This window comes from Macrotis lagotis, chromosome 4, assembly GCF_037893015.1.
Source record: "Macrotis lagotis isolate mMagLag1 chromosome 4, bilby.v1.9.chrom.fasta, whole genome shotgun sequence".
Classification (NCBI taxonomy): domain Eukaryota; kingdom Metazoa; phylum Chordata; class Mammalia; order Peramelemorphia; family Peramelidae; genus Macrotis; species Macrotis lagotis.
This window is the reverse complement of record NC_133661.1, coordinates 202,013,166-202,038,670: the sequence shown is the minus strand read 5'-3', so window position 1 is coordinate 202,038,670 and position 25,505 is coordinate 202,013,166. Positions and strand designations below refer to the sequence as shown.

Below are 25,505 nucleotides of genomic sequence, written 5' to 3'. Positions count from 1 at the left end.
TGCATTTTAATGGAATTAATGGATTTATTTTATAATGGTTCTTAAAATAATGAACTAGTAAATTAATTGTAAAGACTACCTATTGTGCAGGATGTGTTTCTTTCTAAAAAGTAGTTTAAACTTCTAGATTAAAACCTGAAAATATACATATTCAATATATTTTCTATCAAGCAGTTCTATTGATACTAGTTTTACACAAGTCAGGAACTAGTTACCCTTTGCCTCCCTAAATATTAGCCATTCCATTCCTTTCTGAGATCACAGTTGTTTTTCCCTATGCTCTTTACATCTAATATGAATGTGCTGTGATTCCATTTGAATAATTAAAAAGTAGGACCATCATAAATAAAAAATTCTAACTGTTTAAAAAACTAAAGTCACACTGAAGGCAAAATACTTTTTTTAAAAAATAGATTATTGTAGTCCAATCCTATTTATATTATTCTCCATTACAATCAATGCTGCTCCCATAGTTCTATAGTTTTAGAGGGAGAAAGCAACTTTGAAAGAGTAAACTGGCTTAATCCCCCCCACTCTAATAGCTTTCTAAATGGTTTCTTTACCTCCACTTCAATTCATCATCCAATCAGATACCAAAGTGACTTTCCTAACAAGAGGTCTAACCACTTCACCCTGCCTTATCCCCTTAATAAATTCCAGTGGTTCTCAATTATATGCAGGATTAAAATATAAAATCTTTGGGCATTTAAAGTCTTCCCTCTTACCTCCAGGATCAAATATGAAATCTGTTTCATTTAAAAGTCCTTCATAATCTGACCCCCTAAGCATGTTTCCAGTCTTCTTATACTTCATTTTCCTCCACATGCTTTGCAATCCAGTAACATGAGCCATCTTATTCTTTACTCATGATCTTCCATCTCTCCACTCTATGCCTTATGTTCTTCCTCAGTGTTGATTACTTGATTGCCTAGATTACTTCAATACTCAAGAAACCTTGTTTTCCTGCCTCCCCAGTCCAGTCCTTCCCTCTAAAATTACCTTTCATTTACCCTGTGTCTTTGTAGTTTGTTTGTATATAGTCACTTGCATGTTGTCTCCAACAGAAAATGAGCTCCTCAATAGTAAGGACTTTTTGCCTTTCTTTGTACCTCCAGCACTGAGAACAATCTGGTACTTAGTGGTTCTATTATTAATACAGGCTTCTTGGTTGTAAACTAATTTCACCAAAGAGAAAAATGAGGTCCAGAGAGGGAAAATGACTTGCTAAAGGTCACACAGATAGGAAGCAGAAGTAGAAGGTAAATCTATATCTAGTAATCATTCTACTTCATCATAATATTTACTCTCTGGATAACTAAACATTTCCACTTCATAGAACTGCTTATAGTTGGAAGGGATCTAGACCAATCCATATCCCAGTAAGGATTCCAATTACAGTATACATGAAAAATGTCTTTCATTCCTTGTTTGAACATCTCCACTGAGGGGGAACTCCTTTGTCTCCTGGAACAATCCATTTTACTTGTGGATGACTCTAGATGGTAGAAAGATTTTCCTGACGTTAAGCTTAAACCATGCAATAGCTCTAATAATATTCTTGAAGCCAAACAGAAAACTAACCCCTCTTTCACATGATAGCATTTCAAGTATTTCTGTTCCATCTCTAATCTTCCCTTTCCCCCTCTTCTCCTTCAACAAATACTTTGAATCCATATGACATGGACTCAAAGCACTTCACCATCCTGATTGTCCTATACTGTATATTCTCACTAATACATTCTCACTTATTAATGTCCTTTCTAAAATGAAACAATCTTTAATCTAGGTGCTTCTATATCAACTTTCCTGCTGAACTTGCCTCTCTTTCCAACCAGTCATTTTGTTTGATAATACCACTATTCTACTTGCCCAGAGTAAAAGTCTTGCCATTATCTTTATCTCTTTCCTCTTCTTTGGATAGTGATTTACTACAACTTCCTAATTCTATTCAATACATCATTTAACAGAAAATATTTCTGGTGAGTTTATTGTGTGATGTTCATCAAAATTATACTGATGATCCAATGTGAAATCAAGTGTAGTTTAATAAGGAATTAAGGGATGCATCAAAATCTTGTGAACTCATTGTCAAATTGTATAAAAAGTGATTGCAGCAAAAGCAAGTTAGAATGTTTATAATATCAAATTATTAAACTTTATCCCAATTTATTTGCTCTGCCCTGTACATATCGTTGATGATGTCCTTTGTATTTTCTTGTTTATAGGATTTTGCAGTCTGTTTATACTAATATGTGCCTCTCAATTTCTCTCTGGGAGAAGGAACTTCAATTTTTTTAGAAGCTGCTGTATAACTTCAATGGGAAAATATTGACTTTGAAGAGATAGGAAGAAACTCATTAATTTTGGGAAGAAGCTTGCAGTCATTATTTTTAAAAACATGGTACTTTACTGAGGACAATATAGTCTGTTCCTGTTCAGTTCTAGGACCAATTCATTCATTCGCAGTATCTGTTGTTCATTCATTCAACAACTGTTTATCCAGTTCCATTAACTGCTAGATACTGGGGATATAAAAACAAATGAAACAAGGAACTTACATTCTTTTTTTCAAAGAGATACAATATATGTATATATTGATGGCTGAGTCCACTGAATTGCAAAATAGAAAAAATTTTTAATATTTTAATAATAATAATAATAATAATTTTGCTAATGGGCCATCTTATTTTTTAGGCCATTTTTTGACAGAGTAGTCAGTATAAACTTTAGTCCAAAGCAAATATAAGTGGAAAAAATCACAACTAGTGACATTATATAGTTAGAGCCACAAAACTTCAAAGCTTTAGTCTACTGATTTCACTACTAAAATTACATTCTAAGGATATGACTGACAGAAGAAAGTTGTCTTTGTGCAAAAATATTCCTAACATAACAGAGAAGAAAAAACCCATGTGCCAAAAATTGGATATAGTTAGGTAACAGAATATTATTGGAATGAGAAAGGACAAGTATCAAGAATATTATAGATGAAATATAGGAAACCAGCAAAGTGGAAACTCAAGAGGAAGCAAAACAATATACTTTGATCCATGTCCAAGAATGTTTCTAAGTCATCTTGAATAGCTAGTGAAAGTCAATTGTTAAATTGGAAATGTTAGCGGTATTAGTTAACACTTTGGAAATAAGCAAATTAACATTTTCTCCATCCCTTTAGGTTTAGCCATTTATAGGTTTATTACTGGCTAAACCTAAAGGGATGGAGAAAATGTTAATTTGGCCTCTTCTAGGCCTTGGGGATAAATGTATAGTCCTTGTCCTCAAAGAACTTGTATTCCACTAGAATACAGAATGGTCCATCCTCTCCACTCAAAAATGGTCATCTTCTGGGGCAGCTAGGTGGTGCAGTAGATAAAGCATCGACCCTGGAGTCAGGAGTACCCGAGTTCAAATCTGACCTCAGATACTTAATAATTACCCACCTGTGTGGGCTTCAGAAAGCCACTTAACCCTGTTTGCCTTGCAAAATCCTATAAAAAATAGTCACCTTCATTATCAGAATTTTCCTAATAGTCTATAAACTGGCTTTGTTTTTCCCTTCTCTATTATTCACACATCCAAACATCTGCCACAATACTCTGGCAAAAAGCTTACCATACAACTCTCTTGCTCAAAAAGCTTCACTGATATCCTACTGCCTATATGATTAAAAACTTTTCAGCCCTGCATAAATTGACTTAACCCCATCTATCCAATTTTATTTCAGAGGATACACCTCCAAACACTAAGTTCAAGTGAAACTGTGCTATAGTTATCTGAGGTTTGCTCACCTCCAGTCATTTTTTTTTAGGTTTTTGCAAGGCAAACGGGGTTAAGTGGCTTGCCCAAGGCCACACAGCTGGGTAATTATTAAGTGTCTCAGACTGGATTTGAACCCGGGTACTCCTGACTCCAGGGGCTGGTGCTTTATCCACTACACCACCTAGCCACCCATAGTCATTTTCAAATGATGCTGTTCATCTCTCTCACAAGAGGGGAACATGCTCCCTTCTCTGTTCTTATTTTTCTTCAAAACCCAAGTCAGGTACTACCTACTCTCTATATAACCTTCTCTAATTCTGCTCTCCAAACAACAAGAAATGATAACCTTTTCAAACTGCATTAAAAGTACTATAAATCTTATGTTGCTTTTATGTCCCTCTTCTCAGAATGTAAGTTATATTAAAGTAGGAACCATGTATCTTCTTTTTATACCTAATGCCTTGGACACGAGAAAATGAAGAAATATAAGAGATAAGTGATAGTCCCTACTAGCTGGCTTCTCCTTTTTCCCCCCCTTTAATTCCTGAAATTACAGCAATTTCTAGTCATCATTGCCAAGCTTTTCTTTCACATTTGAATCCATGACTTTAACTTTTCTCTACTTGTGACAATCAAATCTGGATAGAAGTCTTCACAATTCACTTCAAATGTAATATATTAAGTTCCTATTATGCACAAGATACTATGCTAAGCCTTAGAGATACAGAGACAACAATGAAAATAGTCTTATTTCTCAAGACATTTAAAAAGACCTGTAGATAAATCCTGTGATAGTACTACTATAGCCAGTCCTAAAAAGACCATATCCTAACAGTGTTCTATTCAGAATGCCTCATTTTAGAAGAGAATGGCCTTTGATAGGCTAAGGCCCTTGAAATTTTGCCATCTATTGAAGGAACTGGGGGTATTTAGTTTAGAAGAATACAAGACTTGGGGAAGGAAGAGCATGGGAAAGAAGAATTAAATTTATTCTATGAGGTCTTAGAGGGCAAAACTAAGAACAATAGGTAGAAGTTGCAAATTTATGTTTGATGAAGGGGAAAATTCCTAACATTGAGAGTTTTAATAAAGTAGAATAAGCTACTTAAGAGAGGCATTTGTTTTTTTCCCTCTTAGGAGGGCTTCAAGGAAAGGCTATATAGTTATATAGGAGAGGTGATGGTCTCTGAGATTCCATCTAATTCAGCTTCCATTCAAGTGGGAAATTATATAATGTAGTTGAGACAGCTTGTGGCTTTGGAATAAGAAAGATCTGTGTTCAAGTCTTGCCCCTGATACATACTGGCTATGATGTCACACATACTATGTGATGCTGGAAAAATTACTTAGGACCTCAAACAACTAAGACTGTACACTGCAAAGTACCTACCTGCACTGATAAAAGGAATTTCTCACAGGGAGTTCTCTCTACACTAATGAAGTCATAGATGCAATTTTTTTTTAATTTCCATTTTTAACATATTAAGCTTGCAGCTTTTTTATTATTACTGGGAGCCACAGCTCCTTTAATCATATAACTTATAAAGTTTCTTTTTGAAACCATCTGTAAAAACTTCTGTTATGTTTTTCCTTCTTATCTCATGACTTTCTTTCTCCTTAGTCCTAATTCCTCTCACACAAAGTGAGTAATAAATAACTGTTAAACATATATATGTACAACTTCAGATTGTTTGCTGCAAAGGGGTAACTTACAAATTTGCAAATGGATGAATGATGGAAAAACTATCACAGCATGTAACTGGAAAAAATAAAATATAATTAAAAATTAAAAATTAAATTAAAAAGATTTTACATGTATTCTTATTGGATTCAATCTTCTAGTCTGTAAAGGTTTTTTTTAATGCTTCTCATTCAACATATCAGTTATCTATCCCTCAGTTTTTTGTTTTCAGCAAATCTCATCAACATGACATCTATGTATAGTATCTCCACTGAGTTTACTTTCCCAATCCCACACTAACACTAGCAGGCTGAATTCCCCAAACAGCAGCTGTAGGTGTACCCTGGGGAATTGGGGATTTCAAATACTACTAAACATGAGATTTCATTTGGCATGTGCCCCAATATCATTTAACCAATTAACATTTCCCTAATATCAGTTAAACAATGAATATCAATTACCTTTTTAAAGGGATATTTACTGAGAAAGTAAAGGGATATTTACTGATATTTACTGAGAAAGTACAATAACATCCTCCCATGAGTCTGGGCCACATTCTCACACAAGCAGATACAGATCTCAGGGGAAAGTGGATCCAAGTTTAGAGAATATATGTGGCAAAGAGGTAACATTAGATGGAATTCCTTTTTTCCCTTCCTGAAGTTCTTATGAAATTCCTCTTTCTTTAGTGTGTCTAGCTTGTCATCTCTCAGCTATATTGTTACGATCTAGTCCCTCTAACATGGGAGGAGGGGAGGAAAAGAGAAGAAACTGAATTTCCTGCCTTTGAGCAACAGGCACAAAGGTCTGATTCCTCAAAGCACTACTTAAGTTTAACTCTATTTTTTTTAAGTTTTATTTTTAGGGTTTTTTTGCAAGGCAGTGGGGTTAAGTGACTTGCCCAAGGCCACACAGCTAGATAATTATTAAGTGTCTGAGGCCACATTTGAACTCAGGTAATCCTGACTCCAGGGCTCCACCTAGCTGCCCCTTAATTTTAACTCTAGAAGGAATTGTTTCTTCTACAATCTTCTTCTTTTGATATAAGTCAAGAGATATGTCTAATTCTTTTTAATATTTTCAACCAATCCAAATATGTTTTCTGGACAGCCCCCCAGTTTAAACTTTTAGGAGAATCTGACTTCCTACCTACTATTATTCCTGCATTGGAGTTAAAATTGGAGTTTATCCTCATCTTGTTGATGAGGATAAACTCACCTAGCCTATTATGTCTAGTTCCAAACCATAGTCTTTTTTCACATCAATTCAAGAAATTGGCTGCACACTCTTTTTGTTGTGGCAAAGAATTGGAAATTGAGAGGCATTTGCCCATGAAGTGGACATTGACTGAACAATATAGACTATGAATGAACATAGTGGAATATTATTGCTCTATAAGAAAAAAATGAACAGACACATTTCAGAAGAGAATGGATGCTGAACGAAACCAGGAAAACACTGTACACATTAACAGCAACATGATGTGATGATCAACTATGATGGTTTTTAGATCTTTTTTTCAGCAATACAGTGATCAAGGATAATTCTAAAAGACCTGTGATAGAAAATGCCATCCACATCCAGAGAAGAACTATGGAATCTGAATGCAGATCAAATTATACAATCTTCATTTTTTAAATTTTTGTTTTTTCTTTTTCCTTCTCATGTTTATTCTCTTTTTTGTTCTGATTCTTCTTTCACAGTATGACCTATGTGGAAACATATGCAACATGATTGTACATGTATAATTTATATCAGATTACTCACTATCCTAGGGTAGTACATGACTGTAATGGTAGGAGGGAAGGGTGAGAGGGAGAAAACTTTATAAAAGTGAATGCTGGGGGTGGCTAGGTGGCACAGTACATAGAGCACTGGCCTTGGAGTCAGGAGTACCTGAGTTCAAACCCAGCCTCAGACACTTAATAATTACCTAGCCATGTGGCCCTGGGCAAGCTACTTAACCCCATTGTCTTGTAAAAACTAAAAAAAAAAAAAATGCTGAAAATGATCTCTACATATAACTGGAAAAAAACAAATTTAAAAAGAAAAGAAAACCTCAAATGAGGACAGGAAGAGTACTGCATGATTGAAATGACTGAATAATAAAAGATAGAGTCCTAAAAAAGGTGAAAGGTACACAGCAACATTGTCCATAAATTCTCCCATTATTCTTTTCTTTCTTTTCTTCCTTTCTCTTCTTTTTAAAATTCTTCCTTCTTTTCTGCTTTCTTAGCTAGCACAATGAGAGCAAAGGAGTCAGAGCTGCTAAGAGATGAGAAACAAAGAATTAGTTCTATTCCATTTACCCCAACTCAAAGTCTGAAATCTGCTGTTGGCTTTCATGTTTGTGTGGGAGAAGTATATATAGACCTATAGGTGGCTAGCTATCTGTTTCTCATCCTTCTATAGAATTCGACAATTCTGGGGCAGCTAAATGTTGCAGTGGAAAGAGCACTGGCCCTAGAGTCAGGAGGACCTGAGTTCAAATCTAATATCAGACATTTAATAAGTACTTAGCTGTGTGACCTTGGGCAAGTTACTTAACAGTACTGCCTTGAAACCCCCCCCAAAAAATTTGACAATTCATAGCAGAATTAGGACAATGCTTAGTGCACAGGAAATATTTAACAAATGCTTTATCAACGGAAATACTATTTTATTTATTCTTCTTTTCAAGCCAATGTGTGTGGGGTTTTTTTTCCCCACATCTCTTGTCACTTCCCATTACCCTCTTTTCCCCTTCCCTTCACTCAATAAATTCCTTCCTTAAAAACAAATAAATATAGTTAAGTAAAACAAATGAACACATTGGTCAAATATGTCAACACACGTGTGATTTCCTATCTGTAATTTACAACTATAATTGTGGTTGATCACACAATTCTTCGGATTTTACCACATCTCTCTTGGGCCTATACCATGGCCCCCACTTTGGAAACTGATGCTAAAGTCAAAATTGGCTACTGCAATGGTCACAACTCTTGTAACTTTCAATGTTATTTTCCTTTATATTACTTAATCACTGTAAACTCTTCTCTTGGTTCAGCCTACTTCACTTTGATTAAGTTCATAAAAGCCTTCACAAATTTCTATAAAATCTCCATAGTCATTTTAATGGTACAGTAATATTCCATTATAGTCATATATCACAATTTCTTCATGAATTCCCCAATTATATCTGCTTTATTTCTTTTTTGCTACCAAAATTAACACATACATACACACACACATCAAACTTTTCACTCTGTCATAGACTCTGTCATGGGGGCTCACACTCAGAAGAGGTAGCAACTGAGTTGAAAGAAATGTGGGGTTTAGGGTTTAATAATTTTTCTAGTATAATTTCAAATTGTTTTCTAGGATATGTGGAGCAATTCACAGCTTAACTAACAGTTCATTGCTGTGTTTTCTTTCCCAAAATCCCTCCAGCATTTACCATTTTTATTTTGCCAATGTTCAGTCATGTCCAATTCTTTCTGGTCCTATTTGGGGGTTTTCTTGATAAAGATACTGCAGAGTGGTTTGTCATTTCCTTCTCCAGATCCAGATGAGGAAATTAAGAGAAAAAGAGTTAAGTGACTTCCCAGGGCACACAACTAAGTAAATGACTGAGGCCAAATTTGATCTCAAGATTAGTCTTCCTTATTCCAGGCCAAATACTCTATCCACTGAAACATCTAGCTACCTTTTTGCCAGTACTGCACTGTTGATAAATGTGACATAACATCTCAGGAGTTGTTTCAATATTCATTTCTCTTATTATTCGTGCCCTGGAGTATTCTTTCATATGGTTGCTGATAATTTACATTTTAAATATTTTTTAACATGAATTCATGATTTAACCAATCTACTGAGAAATGGCCTCCTCCCAACCCCCAACTATACACAGGTCAGTCAGCATTATGTAGCATTGAAATTACAATAAAAAACTTGGGATCAAATGCCAGTTCTGTAGTGGGTTTGTGACCCAAGAAAAATAAATTTTTCTTCTCTGGGACCTCAGTTTCCTCATCATAAAAATGGAGATAATACTTGTATATGGCTGATATAAGGCTCAAGTTAGATAAATTATAATTTGTAGCTCTAACTTTTGTGATAAGATCCCCTGTTGTATGAAGAATCTATATTATATTCTGAAGATTTCTTTTACTACTAATTATAATAACACATTAATATAGTACTTGAAGATTTGAAGCATTTTTCTCACATAAATTCTGTTAAGTTGTGAATATTAAATGTTATTCTTATTTATACTTTACAAAAGAGGAACTTGAGGTTAAGAAAGAGGTTATAAAAATTATTCAAAATCATTAACTATGAAACCAGGAATCAAGCTAAGGTTTTCTGATTAATACTAGTGCTTTTTTCATGTATTATTGGTGACTCTCCACTGAGTAGTTCAAAGGATTAACCAATAGCCCTGAGAAAATTGTGTCCCTTGACAATTCAAACCTATAAATATGCATGCTACAACACAGCAATCAATATTGTTTTATAAATAAACATGAGAAAATGAAATTTTTGCTGGTCAAAATACAACTAACATTTTATCTTGACTTAAATACAAAACAAAGAATTTGGAAATTTCCAGTCCTAAATCAGATAACTGCCTGGGACAAAGGACTTCAAATCTCTGTAGGTCTTAAAGTCCCTGCTGCACAATATTCCAAGCTACCAACTTCGAGGCTCCACTTTTTTTCAGGACTACCTACCTATCACGTTGGTTCCAATCTGCTATCATATGCTGACTAAAGAGTCTTTTCTCATAAGAAGCTTTTTATACATAGCCCGAGAACCTTTTTATTCATGGCCTGAGAAAGTGAGCCACCACAACCAACTAACAAAGTCCAGAGTGTTAAACAAAGTTTAAATGATTTAATTCCTGTGTATGAGGCTGAGTTAGTCCGCTAGGCCAGATAATAACCCAATGACAAGGCTAGAAATTCACAACATAATTTCTGATTCAGCATGCAAATTAATTTTAAGTCAGAACAAAAAGAAAGGAGGCAAGACCATTAATTTCTTCCATCACACAGTCCTTTTTTTTTGTCATCACAAACTCTTGATTTGATTATGTATATCTCATGGGAGAAAATCTAACAATTAGAAGAAGGAATCTTGCTGGAGAAAGTTTCAATGAAGATCAGTGAAGATAGAAATAGAAGTGTTATTTTTATGCCAACATATTCATGATTATTTGGGCAGAAAGAGAAAAGAAGAACTCAGGAAAAGATCAGAAGTTTAAAATGAAAGCATGATACAGTAGAAATGGGGGGAAATGTCTCCAATTATCAGAGGCAGCAATATGGCACAGAGGATAGAGTCAAGAAAACCTGAATTCAAATCTAGTTGTGTGTGTGTCTGTGTGTGTGTGTGTGTGTGTCTATGTGTCTGTGTTTGTGTATCTGTGTATGACAGTGTGTATCTGTGTGTGTGTGTGTGTGTATGTATACATACATCCAAATATAAGATACATACAAAGTAGACAAAAAATATCTTTAGAGAAGAATGAGCAGTAGCAGCTAGGGGGCCCAGAAAAGACTCTTTCAGAATCACAAAACCACAAAATTTTATTTAAAAGGGATATTAGTAACTAACCCATCTAGTTCAACTTGTCCACAACAGGAATTCCCACTACAGTGTACTCAACAAATGAAAATGTGGCCTCTGCTTAAAAACAAATACATCTTGAGGAAATCCCATTTCACTTCTTGGAGAGCTCTTAATTGTTAGAAAGTTTTTCCTGAGATAAAATATAAAGTGATCTCTTTGTCATTTGGAACCAATGCTCCTCAATTTATTAACTAGCACCAAAGAGAGAAAATCTATGACAATCTTTCAAATACTTTACCACAGCTTCATATCCCTTCTGTCTTCTTTTCTCCAGGTTAAAAATGCCCATTTCCTTTGACCAATCTTCATGTCATGGATTCAAGAGATCCGTCACCCTCTTATTGACACACTCCAGTTTATCAATTTCCTTGTTAACCCATGGTTACCAGAATTGAACACAATAATCCAGATGATATCTGACAAGAACAGAGTACAGTAGGATTATCAAGTGTCTAGTACACTAAAACCCTAAGATGTTTTTTACAGAACAAATGCAATCCATGCCTCCCCATCTTTTATCTGAGAAGTTGATTTTTGTACCCAAGTGCAAGACTGTACATTTATCTCTATCAAAATTTGTCCTATTATATTCAGCTCATTGATCCATCTTGTTAAAAAATTTTTGGATACTGACATAAAATGTATTTACTATTTCTCTCAAGTTTTGTTTTACCTGCAAGTCTGATGGGCAAATACCACCTATGCCTTTACAAAGGTCACTGAAATAAAAATATTAAAAAGCTTAAGGCTAAGCCCACATCCCAAGGATACTTCACTTCACTGTACATCTCATTTTCTTGATACTGAAGCATTAGCAACTGCTCAGAGTTCAGTAATCCAAAACCATAAATCTATCTGATTGTATTATCATCTAATCCATATCTTTCCATTAATTCCTTCATAATATTTTTTTTCCTAAAAAGGTAAAGGAATAGACAGAACTGCTTTTCTGGATCATGATTCTGACCAATAAGAAGTAGAAATAATAGGAACTTTAAGGAAAATTAGTATTCTTAGAATTTGTCATAGAGAAGAAAATTCTGACATGTACCTTAGATGTGGGAAAAGATTTCAAAGGGTTCAGAGGATAAATAGGATATGAAGACCCAAGATACAGATAAAGAGGAAGTCAATCCAGTAAAGATAGAAAGTTATCAAGAGTGAAATTCTGCAAAGAGATTTAATGTCATTGAGGGAAAAATAAGGAACTGTCTAAAGCAAGGATTTAAAATTTTTTTTCTGTCATAGACATCTTTAATAGTCTGACGAAACCTATGAATCCCTTCTCAAAATACTGTTTTTGAAAAATATAAAATAAATTGCATAGAATCAGAAAGGTGACCAATTCTATTGAAATAATTATCAAAAAGAATTCTTTTTAAGTTCATAGATTCCAGGTTAAGAACGTACTATCTAAAGAAACATAGTTCAAAGAAAACTCATTGGTCAACTTAAATTTAAAACAACAATAAATAAAGTAAATGGAAGCAAAGGCAAGTAACTGAGGAGCATTGGATTCTAGATTTAAAGATGGAAGGAATCTCAGAAGTGATCTAATATAACAAGGCCCTCATTTTATAGCTGGGAGAATCAGAGATAGGATTTGGTCCCAAGTCTTCCAACTCCAGAGTCAGTTTTGATTCAAATGGAAAAGAATTAATTAATTCTGTAAAGTGTCAGAGGCATAATAAAGCTTTGAATGAACTAAGACTAGCCATGAATGCTAAAAACAAATGTAACATGGCTAAAATTTTAAAAGTTGTTTTGTGAGCAAGAAGAGAAGCAAATAAAGGATAAGAGAACTGCTTGGGTCGACAAAATGATTTTTTTAAAAAGACTTTTTAATGATATCTTCTGTTTCTTAGATATCATAGTTATCCTTCCTAATTCTCCCAGATATCCATTACATGTAACAAAGAGTATTTTTTTCAGTTCTTTAATTTTTTTCAACCAGCATTTATTTCAACATTTATTTTTTTAATTTTCTCCCTCCTTTTCCCTCCCCACTCCCTATCCCTAAGCCAGTAAGCAATCTAAAATAGGTTATACATGCACATTCACATTAAATATATTTCCATACTAGTTATATTGTGAAAGAAGAATCAAAACAAAGGGGACAAATCACGAAAAAGAAAAAACACAAAAAACAAATAAAAAATGAAAATTGTATACTTTGAGCTGCACTCGGACTCCATAGTCTTTTTTTTAAGGTTTTTGCAAGGCAAATGAGATTGAGTGGCTTACCCAAGGCCACACAGCTGGGTAATTATTAAGTGGCTGAGGCCAAATTTGAATTCAGGTACTTCTGACTCCAGAGCCAGTGCTCTATCCACTGTGTCACCTAGCCTTCCCCCAATAGTCCTTTTTAAAGAGTACTTTTTGGGTGGCTAGGTGGTACAGTGAATAGAGCACCAGCCTTGAAGTCAGGAGTACCTGGGTTCAAATCCAACCTCAGACACTTAATAATTACCTAGCTGTGTGGCCTTGGGCAAGCCACTTAGCCCCATTGCCTTGAAAAATCTTTTTTTTAAAAAAAGAGTACTTTTTAAAAAAGAAAAAAATTAGCACAACTTATCAATACAATGAAAAAGTTCAAAAAAGTGCACTGTGTAAAATCTGTGGATTTCATATCACCTCTACAAGGAGGGGGATTGGGAGTATCTCATCAAATTACTTGACTGCAGTCTTTATAATTTTGTTTCAGTCACTTTAGATTTTTTTTTTTTGTTTGTGTTTGTTCTTTCCATTTACATTATTATAGTCATATATACAGTTTTCTTGGGATCTGCTTACTTTACACCATGTCCATTTAGGTCTTTCCATGCTTGTCTAACATATGAAATCTAGAGTTTAAAAAATCAACTTGATGGTATAAAATGGGGGAGAAATAGTAAGACAGAAATTTAGAAAAGATCGGGGTTTTAGTGTAATGCAAGCTCAACATGAGTTTATGATGTGTGAGACAAAAAACTAAAGTCAAATCATAAGCCAGACCTTATTTCCAGAAATAAAGAGATTATAGTCCCACTGAACTTTGTCCTGATCAGACTACAGTTGAAGTATTGTTTTCATTTTGGGGTACTACAGTTTAAGGGCAATGATAAATTGGAGAGGATCCAGGTGAAAGCAACCAAAATGGTGAAAAGTCTTTAGTCCACAGCACATGAGAATTAGCTAGGAATGTTTACCATGGAGAAGATAAATGAATGCTACACTGGAATAGCTGAAGGTTGTCATAAGGAAGAAAAATTTAATTTGTTCTGTTTGACACCAGAGGGGGAAAAAGAAAACAATAGCTGAAAAACATAAAGAGCTAAGTCTAAACTTAATGTTGAGAAAACCTTTCTTACAATAAGAGGAAAAAAGTAAAATGAACTACCTTGGTTGGTAAAGTATTCCCTGCTATGGAACTTCGCATGCAAAGGCTGGATTAATATTTGTCAGGTATATTTAGTCATTAATTTCAGGCTATGGATTGGACTAGATTAGGTCCCTTTCAATTTTAAAAAACTTGTGATTTATGAAGAGATAGTAAAATAGCATCTGCTCCCCTCAGTAAGCTTGAATTACTAAACCTAAATATAATAAATACAAGAACACTAAAAAAACCAGAGGCTATGATTGCTGAGTCACTATTTTTGAAGGATTATGACAAACAGAAATGGTCTGGAAAAGGGCAAATATCACAGTTTTTCTTTAAAAGGAAGTAGAATAAACCTTCAAATTGATTCCTAACAAAAATGTTTTATTAACAAAATTCCATGTGAACATTTCAAAAGGGAAGCAGCTATCATTAACAGCTAGAATGGTTTAATCAAGAACAGAAAATATGCCAAACCAACCTCATTTTCTCTTTTCAAAACCTTACTAGTTCACAGCAATGCTATAGAAATAGTTTGCATAAGTTCTAGGAAAAATGTCGATGGAGTGGTAAATCAAATGGAGAGAAGTGGGTTACAAGATTGTATTATTTAAATGAATTCAGAACAAGTTAAATGAATGTACCCAAATAGTACTCATGAATGAGTTGATGCAAACTTTGAGGGTAGTCTTTTCTTTTAGTCATTGCTGCTTCAATAATTTTATTGTTCTTAATCCGAAACTATTCATAGAAAGTTATAGATGGTTATAGATGTGATGGTTTAATCATCAATAGCATGTTCCTGGACTCTGAAGAAATTTCTCCTTTTTTGAGCAAATTGGTCCTTCTCTGGCAAGAGATATTTTAGAACAGTTCTACCTTCATTTTTCAACTTCCCTCTAGGTTTTCTTTTCATAGACTGGATGATTCTAGATGTATAACCAGCATGAGTTTTTTTTTCATTTGCACATCAGGAATGATGTTATTCTATGAGAATTGTATTTTTTTACAAGTTCATCATCTTCCTCCACTAGATAATACATATAATCTGCAACATTTTGGTCCATGATGTGCTTATGATGTACACTGAATTTTTACTTTCTGAATCATAACCAAGGAAGCATTTGGAACGGTGAAAAAGAAACCTACCAGGGGCGGCTAGGTGGCGCAGTGAATAGAGCACCGACCTTGGAGTCAGGAGTACCTGGGTTCAAATCCAACCTCAGACACTTGATAATTACCTAGCTGTGTGGCCTTGGGCAAGCCACTTAACCCCACTGCCTTGAAAAATCTAAAAAAAAAAAAAAAAAAAATAGAAACCTCCCACCCACAGATTCCTTAGAGACTACAAAGATTTTGCTTCTAGGCATATATATCAAAGAGTGACAGGGACCATTTCTGGTTAAGTTCTACATCCAGGCAGCAGATAAAAGCAATGCTTTCTATACTGTCCTCATCCTCAATTACTTATACCTTTATAAATCTAGTCCAGGTCAAATATGCTAAGAAATCCATGGGCCAGCAGCAGGCTAGTACAAGGAGCTGAAGCATAATTTATCAGATCAATCCTTATACTATAATTTGACAAACAATCTAATATCCTATATTTCAATGTGTCATGATTGTTTTTATTCTGAATACAAGGCATTTCCATTTATAATAATCTGTTTTTCCCTCTCTATCCTCCAGAATTTCATTTCATATCTCATGAAGAAGGCCTTATTCTTGACAACTTAAACTCCTGATGAATGAGAACTCTCTGCCTATGACTCAGCCAAGAACAGTGGAGTAGTATTCTAGTGAAATATAACCCATATATCTGTGCTAGTTAATATTTTTAGCAATGATGTGAATAAGCAGGATGGACTACTTATATACTCTATTCTACAGTGGTTAAATTGTACTTGGAGTACTGTGTTTAGTTCTGAGCAATGCATTTTTAGGAACAATACTAACAAGTTGGAGAATATCCAAGAAATGATCAAAACTTTGCAACAGCTAGCACTAGAAATAGTTTGTCTAAAGAAGACAAGGGGCATGAGGATTGTGTTCAATAATTTGAAGGTCTATCATGAAGAAGAGGGGGGAAATTTATTTTGCTTGTCCCCAGAAAGTAGAAGTAGGAGCAATGAGTGGAAATTGCAAAGGCAAAATCTGACTTAATATAAGGAAATACTTCCTAACATTCAGAGCTACCTAAAAGCAAAATGAGTTGAATGAGAAATAATGACTTACTCTGAAGTGTCCTTCCAGCAAAGGCTAAATGATCACTTGTTTGGTATACTATAGAAGTGATTTCTGTTCAGGGACAGACTGAACCAGAAGTCCTCTGTCTTACCTTCCAACTCTTAGATTCTGTGATTGTTATTGTTGTTGTTTATTTGTTTCAGTCATATCCAACTCTATGTGACCTCATTTTGGGGTTTTCTTACTAAAGATACTGGAGCAGTCTACCATTTCCTTTTCCAGCTCATTTTAAAGAGGAAGAAGTGAAGCAGGATCACACAGCTAATAAGTCTAGATCTGAGACAAGATTCAAACTCAGGAAGATGAGTCTTCCTGATTCCTGGTCAAGCAATCTATCCATTATGCCATCTAGCTGCCCAATGCATTAACTCTGGAACTATATGACTAGTGTATGAATAAAAACAAATCCCTAATTCATATAATTAGTAGGAAAGATATTTTTGAGGAAGGGTCCTTCATCAATCTCCCTTACTTATTCCCAAAGAATAATGAACTTAACACTTACGAAAGATTAGTGATCGGTTTTAAAGGCTATTAAATAATCTTTACAATAGAGAGTACAGGTGGCGACTGATACTCACAATTCTGCAATTCAGGCTTCATTTATAACCTCCAAGTGGGTACTATATTGATTATTCAATTTTGAAAGATGAGACATTTTAGAGTGACCAAATAAAATTAGTAAATATACAACATGAAGATAAAGCAAACTCTTAAGACTTCAAATACTACCTAATTACAAATAATGTCAGTAAACAATAGTAAACTACAGATCACACCCATAATTTCTGAATAATTTTAACTATTCAATGCTAGCTGTAAAGTTGTGAGAAAAAGAAATTGAAATAAATCTCATCTTGCCTTACTGAACTTTGAGTAGAATATTCCCAATAAAACCACTTCAGGGTTAATATTCCTAGTGAAATCCTCTCAGGGTTATGAAAATATTAAAGAAAGACCAAACTATTATTCTTAAACTATTTCTAGAAGGAAGTCCCTTGTATTCCAAACAGGTGGCTCATTCTCCTCACTTTTGATAAGACTACTTTTAAAGACTACTAGAAGGATAATAGACTTTTCCCATGAGAAAAACCTTGCATTCCAAATAAGCTCATAAGACTCCTCTTGTTTGATGATAAGTTCCTAGACCTTGTGTTCCAAGACAAGTTACATTACTTCAATAAGGTAGTTATAATCCGGAAGGTTATTCTCACCATCTAGATGGTAAGATAATATTTTATGAAAACCTTTCATTCTTTTCTTTGTTGCTGGGGTAGATTTTCACAAGTAGAATGTAACTCTGAAGACTAACCAATGAGTCAATAGAAAGGGAGGAGGAGGAGGAGATGGCATTAGGCTATTCATCTCATAAAATTGATGTGTAAATTGTTCTCTTGACTCTACTCCCTTCGCTCAGCATCAGATCCTGTAAGTCATTTGATGCTTCTCTAGAGTCCAACCATTTATTGTTTCTTATAGAATGATAATATTCCATAGTCTTCATGTACCATAAACTGTTTACCCATTCAGCAATTGATAGGCATCCCCTCAATTTCAAATTCTTTGCTACTACAAAAAGGACTGCTAAGAATATTATGGAACATGAAGGACTTTTCACATTTTTTAGGTGGGTTTTTTTTTGGCAAGGCAAATGGGGTTAAGTGGCTTGCCCAAGGCCACACAGCTAGATAATTATTAAGTATCTGAGGCCACATTTGAACTTAGGTACTCCTGAGTCCAGGGCTGGCACTCTAGTCAATGAGCCACCTAACTGCCCTTTTTCCCATTTTTGACAATTTACCCTTTATCTTTTAAAAATTTAAATTTGTTTGTTCTCATTTATACCTTACCTTCCCTTTTATCAGTCAGTCCCTTCTTCCCTTATCTTCCCCTTTCCAAGATCCCCCCCTTCCCTGTATAAATTAGATTTTTAAATCCAAGTAGGAATTTATCTTATTCCTTCCCTTGGTTTAAATCTATTGAATAGAATTTACACAGCATTCACATTCTTCCTTTTTTCCCTCTAAAATTATAAATCTTTGAGCCTCTTCCCTTGGTGCTCTAATATTATTAGTCAGGTATCATCAATCACAGTTCTTGATAAGCTCCTCTTGTTATCAAGATATCATCACAGATTGTTTCCTTGATTGTTTGATATGCAACATTGACTCAAATTGTATCTAATTATAATTATAATCATTTTTTTACCTCACCCCCTTTTCAAGTATTTTTCAAGTACACACAAACCTCCTCACAAGCTGAAGTATCCTCCAAAGCCATATCATTTCTAGAACTCTTTGTGCCCCTCTCCCCCTTTGTGCCCCTTCCTTCCCACTTTACCTCCCCACTTCCCATTCAAGGTACTTAACATCATCTTAAGTGAACCAAGGCCCTTTGCCTCTCCCACTTTACCCCACCCACCTACCCAGAGTAATTAACCCATTGGTTTTTTTGTTTGTTTTTGTTTTTATGTTTTTGCAAGGCAAATGGAGTTAAGTGACTTGCCCAAGGCCACACAGCTAGGTAATTATTAAGTGTCTGAGACCAGATTTGAACCCAGGTACCCCTGACTCCAGGGCCCATACTTTATCCACTGCCACCAAGCCTCCCCCCACCCACCTAGCCACCCCCTTAACCCATTGTTAATTGAAGCCTCCATATCTAATTAACTGAAAGTATCCTGAAGATCTCTAAGTAATGGGAGGCTCTGGAGATCTCACTGAGAACTTTACAAATGACTGTAAGTAATAGAGACACTGTCTGAGGTCCTGGTAGCTTATGATGCCCTCATTAGACAAGGTGCTTAGCACCTTGTGATTAAAGGCAGTTAGAGTGTAATGAGATACTTAAATTAAAGTTTGACACTCCTACTTTTCCTTTTTTTCAAGGCTTTTTAATCTCAAATTAGTGAAGTGATTTTGGATCTCTCCAATTGAGAGACAAAACCCAATCAAACCTGTATCCCTTCAGTTCATTCTCTTCAATTATATTCTACCCTCTATCCTTAGAGAAGTAAAGTTCTAATAAGTTAAAATTTTATATCTTCCCTTTTAGGGACCAACATTTGTTTAAAACAGTTTTATTTTTTCAGTCCACTTTTTCATTTATCTTTTTTTTGTGTAACTTCAGTCGTGTATTTGGCAATTGAATTCTCTGTTCAGTTTTGGTCTTTGTGTCAGGAAATTCTGGAAGTCCTATATTTCATTGAACATCCATTCTTTTCCCTGGTAATATAAGCTGAATTTTGCAGGGTAGCACATTCTGAGTTGTAATTCTAGGTCCTTAACTTTCCAAAATATGTTATTCCAGTTATTCCAATCCTTCAATGTTGAGGCTGATAGGTCCTGTGTTAGTTTGATTGTGTTCCCTTTGTATTTGAATAGTTTTCTTTTTGCTGTTTGCAACATTCTTTTATTTGAGGGTTCTGGAATCTGGCTATTATTACAGTCCTTGGAGTTTTTATCCTGGGTTCTCTTTCTGGAGGGGTTCTGTGAATTCTTTCAATTGTTATATTGTTATCTTGTTCTAGTAGATTGGGGCAGTTTTCCCTTATAATTTCCTGCATGATGTTTACCAGGTTCTTCTGTTGGTCTAGGGTTCCTAGTTGTCCAATGATTCATAGATTGTCTTTCCTGGATCTGTTTTCCAGGTCATTCATTTTCCCTAGAAGGTACTTTACATTTTCTTAAATTTTTTCAGCCTTTTTATTTTGGAATCTTTTAGTCTTATAGATTCACTGGTTTCTAACTGTTCAATTCTAGTTTTTAGGATTTTATTTTCTTCAATTAACTTTTGTATTTCCTTTTTAAAGGTGTTGAAATCTCTGGTCAACTTTTCACAATTTTCCTGCTTGACTTTCATTTCTTTTTTTCCATTTTTCTTCTTCCTCTCTTCTTTAGTTTTTAAATTCTTTTTTAAGCTCTTCTATGAGCTTTTGCATTTGAGTCCAATTTATAGACTTTTTTGATACTCCTCCTGTGAGTGGTGTTTCACAGCTTTCTTCTTCAGACATGGCATTGCTGTCATCTTTATCTGAGAAGTATTTTTCTATAGTGAGCACTCTTTTAGTTTTTTTGCTCATCTTTGTTGTTGTAGTTCTGCTCCTGAAGTATACGGAGTATATATCCAGGCTTTTATTTTACTGGGACTAGGGTATGATCCCTGGCTTATTGTTGGTCAAAATATTGCCTATGCAGTTCAGGCCTTGCCTTTGCGGAGGATTTTTTTTTTCTCCTCTTTTATGTCCAGGTTCTGACTTAACAGAGGATTGTTCCCAATCCAGTCCTGTCTTTTACCCCAGTGTTTTCTGGGTTCAGAATTTGTTTGGAGTTGGGATCCTCCCTGCTGGCTTGTTAACCAGCTGCCAGGACCTCTGTTATTATTAAGCTGTCAGGAACTGGATTGCACTGTGGCTAAAAGCCTGCAGCTGGCTTTCCATACTCTACTGCCTCGTGGACTTTTCTTCCCCCTTTCCCCAAAAAAGAGGCAGACCTTCAATGAAGATCCTCCACAATGTCTACAGTTGAAAACTTCTTTGAATTTTCTCTTTTTCTTGGTGGGATCTGCAGTGTGAATGTGAGAATAGAGGCTTCATGTATCATTGGTAGGGAAAGCTCCAGGAGCTTGTTAACTTGGCACCACCATCTTGGCTCTGCACCACCATCTTGGCTCCACCATCTTGGTTCCACTCCCGAAGTCTCCCAGTTGGAGTCACTCTTTTGGGTTAAGTCAATATCTCCAAAAATTCCCTTACAAAATATTGCAGCTATTGTTGTTCAGTTGTCTCATATATGTCCAAGTCTTTATGACTCAATTTGGAATTTTTTTAGCAAAGATACTAAAGTACTTTGCTATTTCTTTCCTTCTCTAACTCATTTTATAGACAAGGAAACTGAGGCAAACCAAGTCAAGTGAGTTTCCCCAAATCACACCTATTAGCATATACAAAATATTTGGATCAATAACCTCCAACCAGTTTATCAATATAACTACATATCAGGGACAAAAGTAATCATGGAAGTTGAAGCACAGAATTTAGAACTGGAAGAAGCCTTAAAGAGCATCCCTAGTTCAATTCTATGCCCTTATATTAAAGATGACAACCCCAAGACCCAGAGAGACTAAGTAATCTGACCAAGATTAAACAAATTAGTTAAAGCAGGATTTGAAGTCCTATAACACCATTATACCACACTGACTTTACAACTAATTTAAAGAATACTATTTTCTCATTTTTAGATGGAAAAATTGAGGTCAAAACCTTCATAAGGTAAAAAATATTGTTACAATACTCTCAAAACCTCCCTACATTGCACATGAAAAATTTTAGAGATTAAAGAATATTTATTTCATAGACTTTTTGACCTGGAGTAAACCTCTTAATCCTCATGTTAGCTTGCCCACTGGTGAAAATACATACATATACACATGTGTATTTGTACTCTCTCTTTATATATTTGTTTACTTATTTAGTACGTCATACACATAAATATAAGATTACGAGAAATATGAAAAAAGGGCATTAGAAAAGGGATGGAGGGGAGGAAAGGATTTCATTATCATAAAGAAAATTAGATCGTTCTATTTTCTGAAATCTTGGTAGTCTTTTGTGACACTGAAACAAATTTTACCAATTTAATATTGAACTTTAATACCTTCTCTCCCAATATCAGTTTTTGCAATGAGGTTTTTAAAGAACTAGGTATGTTTAATCTAAAGAAGAAAAAGACTGGAGGCACAGGGTGTGCTGGGAAATGTTTAACAACCAAATCTCAGCACAACATACTTTTAAATTTAATTTGCATTATTAACACTTTTCCCATCACTTTCTTAATACTAGAAACCAACAAAACAACCAATCAAGTCTTCATTTGTTGCTTGCTGATTTCAGAGATATAAATGCTCAAATTGAAAATTTAGCAATCTAACAACTAATTCACATTTCATGAGTTGATCTGAACTGCTTTCAGCATAACTCTGGCAATATATATATATATATATATATATATATATATATATATATATATATATATATATATATATATATATATATATGAGGTTTCCGTATAGTTTAACAGTTGTTGGCTTTTTTTATTCCTTTCTTCCTGATTCATGTTTTCCATAATATTTCTTGCTATGCTAATCTATTCAGCGTTCTGCACTGAAGTTGAAGTCATGGAGAACCAAAGTATAAAAATGACATTATTTCTCTAAAGAATTTCTATACCTTTTCAGTTTCTTCAACAGAGGATGATATAAATATTTTCATGGGAATTTTTTTTCAAGTACTGACCATGAATATGGATGACCAATTATCACATGTAATTATATTTCTTGTTGCCTCTAGAGACACAATAAAACAAAGTACTCCTTTATTTATCTCATCAAAGAAAAGATATGAGCTATTTTTGGCTAGCTGCAATTTTCTTTTGTCTTTTAGTTTTATTTATAATGAGAATATCACAAGTTATATGATCCAGTTACTCCCAGTAGTGACTATTCATTTGTCACTGGACTGGTCTAACATATAAGAGTAACAACAAATGTGTTGCTGTGCAAATGGTCTAGAAACCAAGTAATTCTTAATATTCTCCTTTACATTTTCTGCCAACATTGTAGACATGAGAAAAGGTTACAAAGGAATGAAGATGATTTTATATTGTCTCTGTTTCTTACGTGGGTGTGGTCAACTATATCACAAGTTGCCAGCCTACTGGTAAGAAGTATCTTGGTACATAACTAACCTAATCTTCAGAAAGTAGATTCACCATGTTACTAGAAGTGTATTCAAAGTGACATCATCAACTTGCACTCCACTGGCATATATTTTAAACTCCTAGAGTTAACTCCATAGTATACTGAAGCATCAAAGCAAGTCTCCATGTCTTACACTACAATAAATACCAAATGAATCAATATTTAAAAAATTTTGAACTATAAAAAGTTAAAAGAAAAGGCAATAACATTTTAATAATGAAAAATGTAAATTAGACCTAATCAGAGCTTCTACCTCACATCCATAATAATATAAAAAATTACAAAAAAGGAATGGCAATTTAAAAAAGGGTTTTGGAAAAACAGGTGCATTAATACATTGTTCTTAGAGCAAACCATTTGGTTCTAGAAAGCAACTTGGAATTCTACCCAAGTCACTAAATTATGCATACCCTTTGATCCTGAAATATTATTACTAAATATATACATTCAAATGTCCAAAGCATTATACGGGTCCTCAAGGACTAAATGTACAATATTATATGAAATAAAACACTTCTGTTATAGCAAAGAATGAGAAATAAAAGGGGAATGACTTAGCAAATTATGGGATATGAACATAATGGATGTTATGTTACCATAACAACAAAAAGTTAATTTGGAAAGAAACCTGATAAGACTTGTATGAACAGATGTAGAATAAAGTAAGCAGAACCAAGAAAGCAATTTATATAATGACATATAGTAATTTTGTAGTAGAAGCAACCTGTTTTATATAGTTGAGATTTATTTCCTTTTAGGACGACAAAAAGGCCATTCTTGAGATCATGACTAATTTGACTTCCTTGCCGCCTGAAATATAAAAAATGTAGCCAATGGAAAATTGGTATCCTATTGCTTTGCAGCATGACTATGGATGTAAAAAGAAATAGTATTTTATCCAAATTACTATCCTTCTTAACCTCATTATAACTAAACTTGATTCTCCTCAATGCATTCTAACCTCCAAGTCTGAATTATTAGAATGGCCTAAACTAGATCTGGTTCAGAATAATGTAAAGCAAAAAGAATTTTGAAAAATCCCAAAACTCTTTTCCATGAATTATGGATCCATGATCTATCAATCATGACTTCAGAAGAATGATGATGAATGAGAAATACATTTTCAGGAACGGCCAACTTTTTTATTGTTGTACTATCTTTATTTGTTATAAGAGAGGGCTTTTATTTTGGGAAGGGAAATATCAGAAAAAAGGAAGGAGGTAAGTAATTATAGAGATGGAGAAGAGAGAAGAGAAGAAGGAAAGGGGAGGGGAGTTGAGTTCATGAAACATTTAAAAATAGACAAAAGAGAAACAAACATTCACAAGGGAACACAAACAATACCATTTTATTAATATGATGTACATTTTTTTAAAAAAACTTTTAAATGGACGTTCACAGTTTCATATATATTTTTTACTCACTATTTACTAAGTTTATAGTCATAGAAAAAATTTAAATAGTGAAGATATTTTTTAAATCATAAAAAGTAGAAGAAATTACTGGGAAAATGTGAGAAATATCAAGAAATATTGCAAATTCAAAGAAATAAATCTAAGAAAGCAGAAGTAGAAGAATATACATTGACATACTAAATAAGTAAATAAATTTATAAAGAGAGAGTACATATACACATACATTGTTGAAAAAGGATAAAGAGGGCGACTAGGTAGCATAGTAGATAAAGCACTGGCTCTGGAGTCAGGAGTACCTGGGTTTAAATCCGGTCTCAGATACTTAATAATTACCTAGCTGTGTGGCCTTGGGCAAGCCACTTAACTCTGTTTGCCTTGCAAAAACCTAAAAAAAAGGATAAAGAATGGAACTGGATAGAGTGAATGACCTTTACTTGTCCAAATTTTCTTTTATTGTAGATAGTCCTAAATTCATATGGTTAGTGGTATTTTTTCCCTTTAATTTCAAGGTTAGATTTATTGTAAATATTTTTAAAAGAAGAATAAACTTATCTACTCAATAAGGCACAACAATAACTGAAGTTAATTTTTTTTAAAAATACAGTTAAGGAGGGGTGGCTAGGTGGCGCAGTGGATAAGAGCACAGGCCCTGGAGCCAGGAGTACCTGAG

At 34.3% G+C, this 25,505-nt stretch overlaps 1 protein-coding gene across 2 annotated transcripts in view; it reads right to left on the bottom strand.

Moving 5' to 3' along the window:
• Window positions 1-25,505, bottom strand: part of MGA (MAX dimerization protein MGA) — a 230,191-nt gene that overhangs the window by 95,610 nt on the left and 109,076 nt on the right. The window contains exon 3 of one of the 2 annotated variants that reach the window (XM_074235148.1): window positions 11,295-11,472. The exons of the other annotated variant lie outside the window; for it this stretch is intronic. The gene's annotated coding sequence lies outside the window, so the exon portion shown is untranslated. The remainder of the gene's footprint in view (window positions 1-11,294; window positions 11,473-25,505) is intronic. 2 annotated transcript variants of the gene reach the window in all.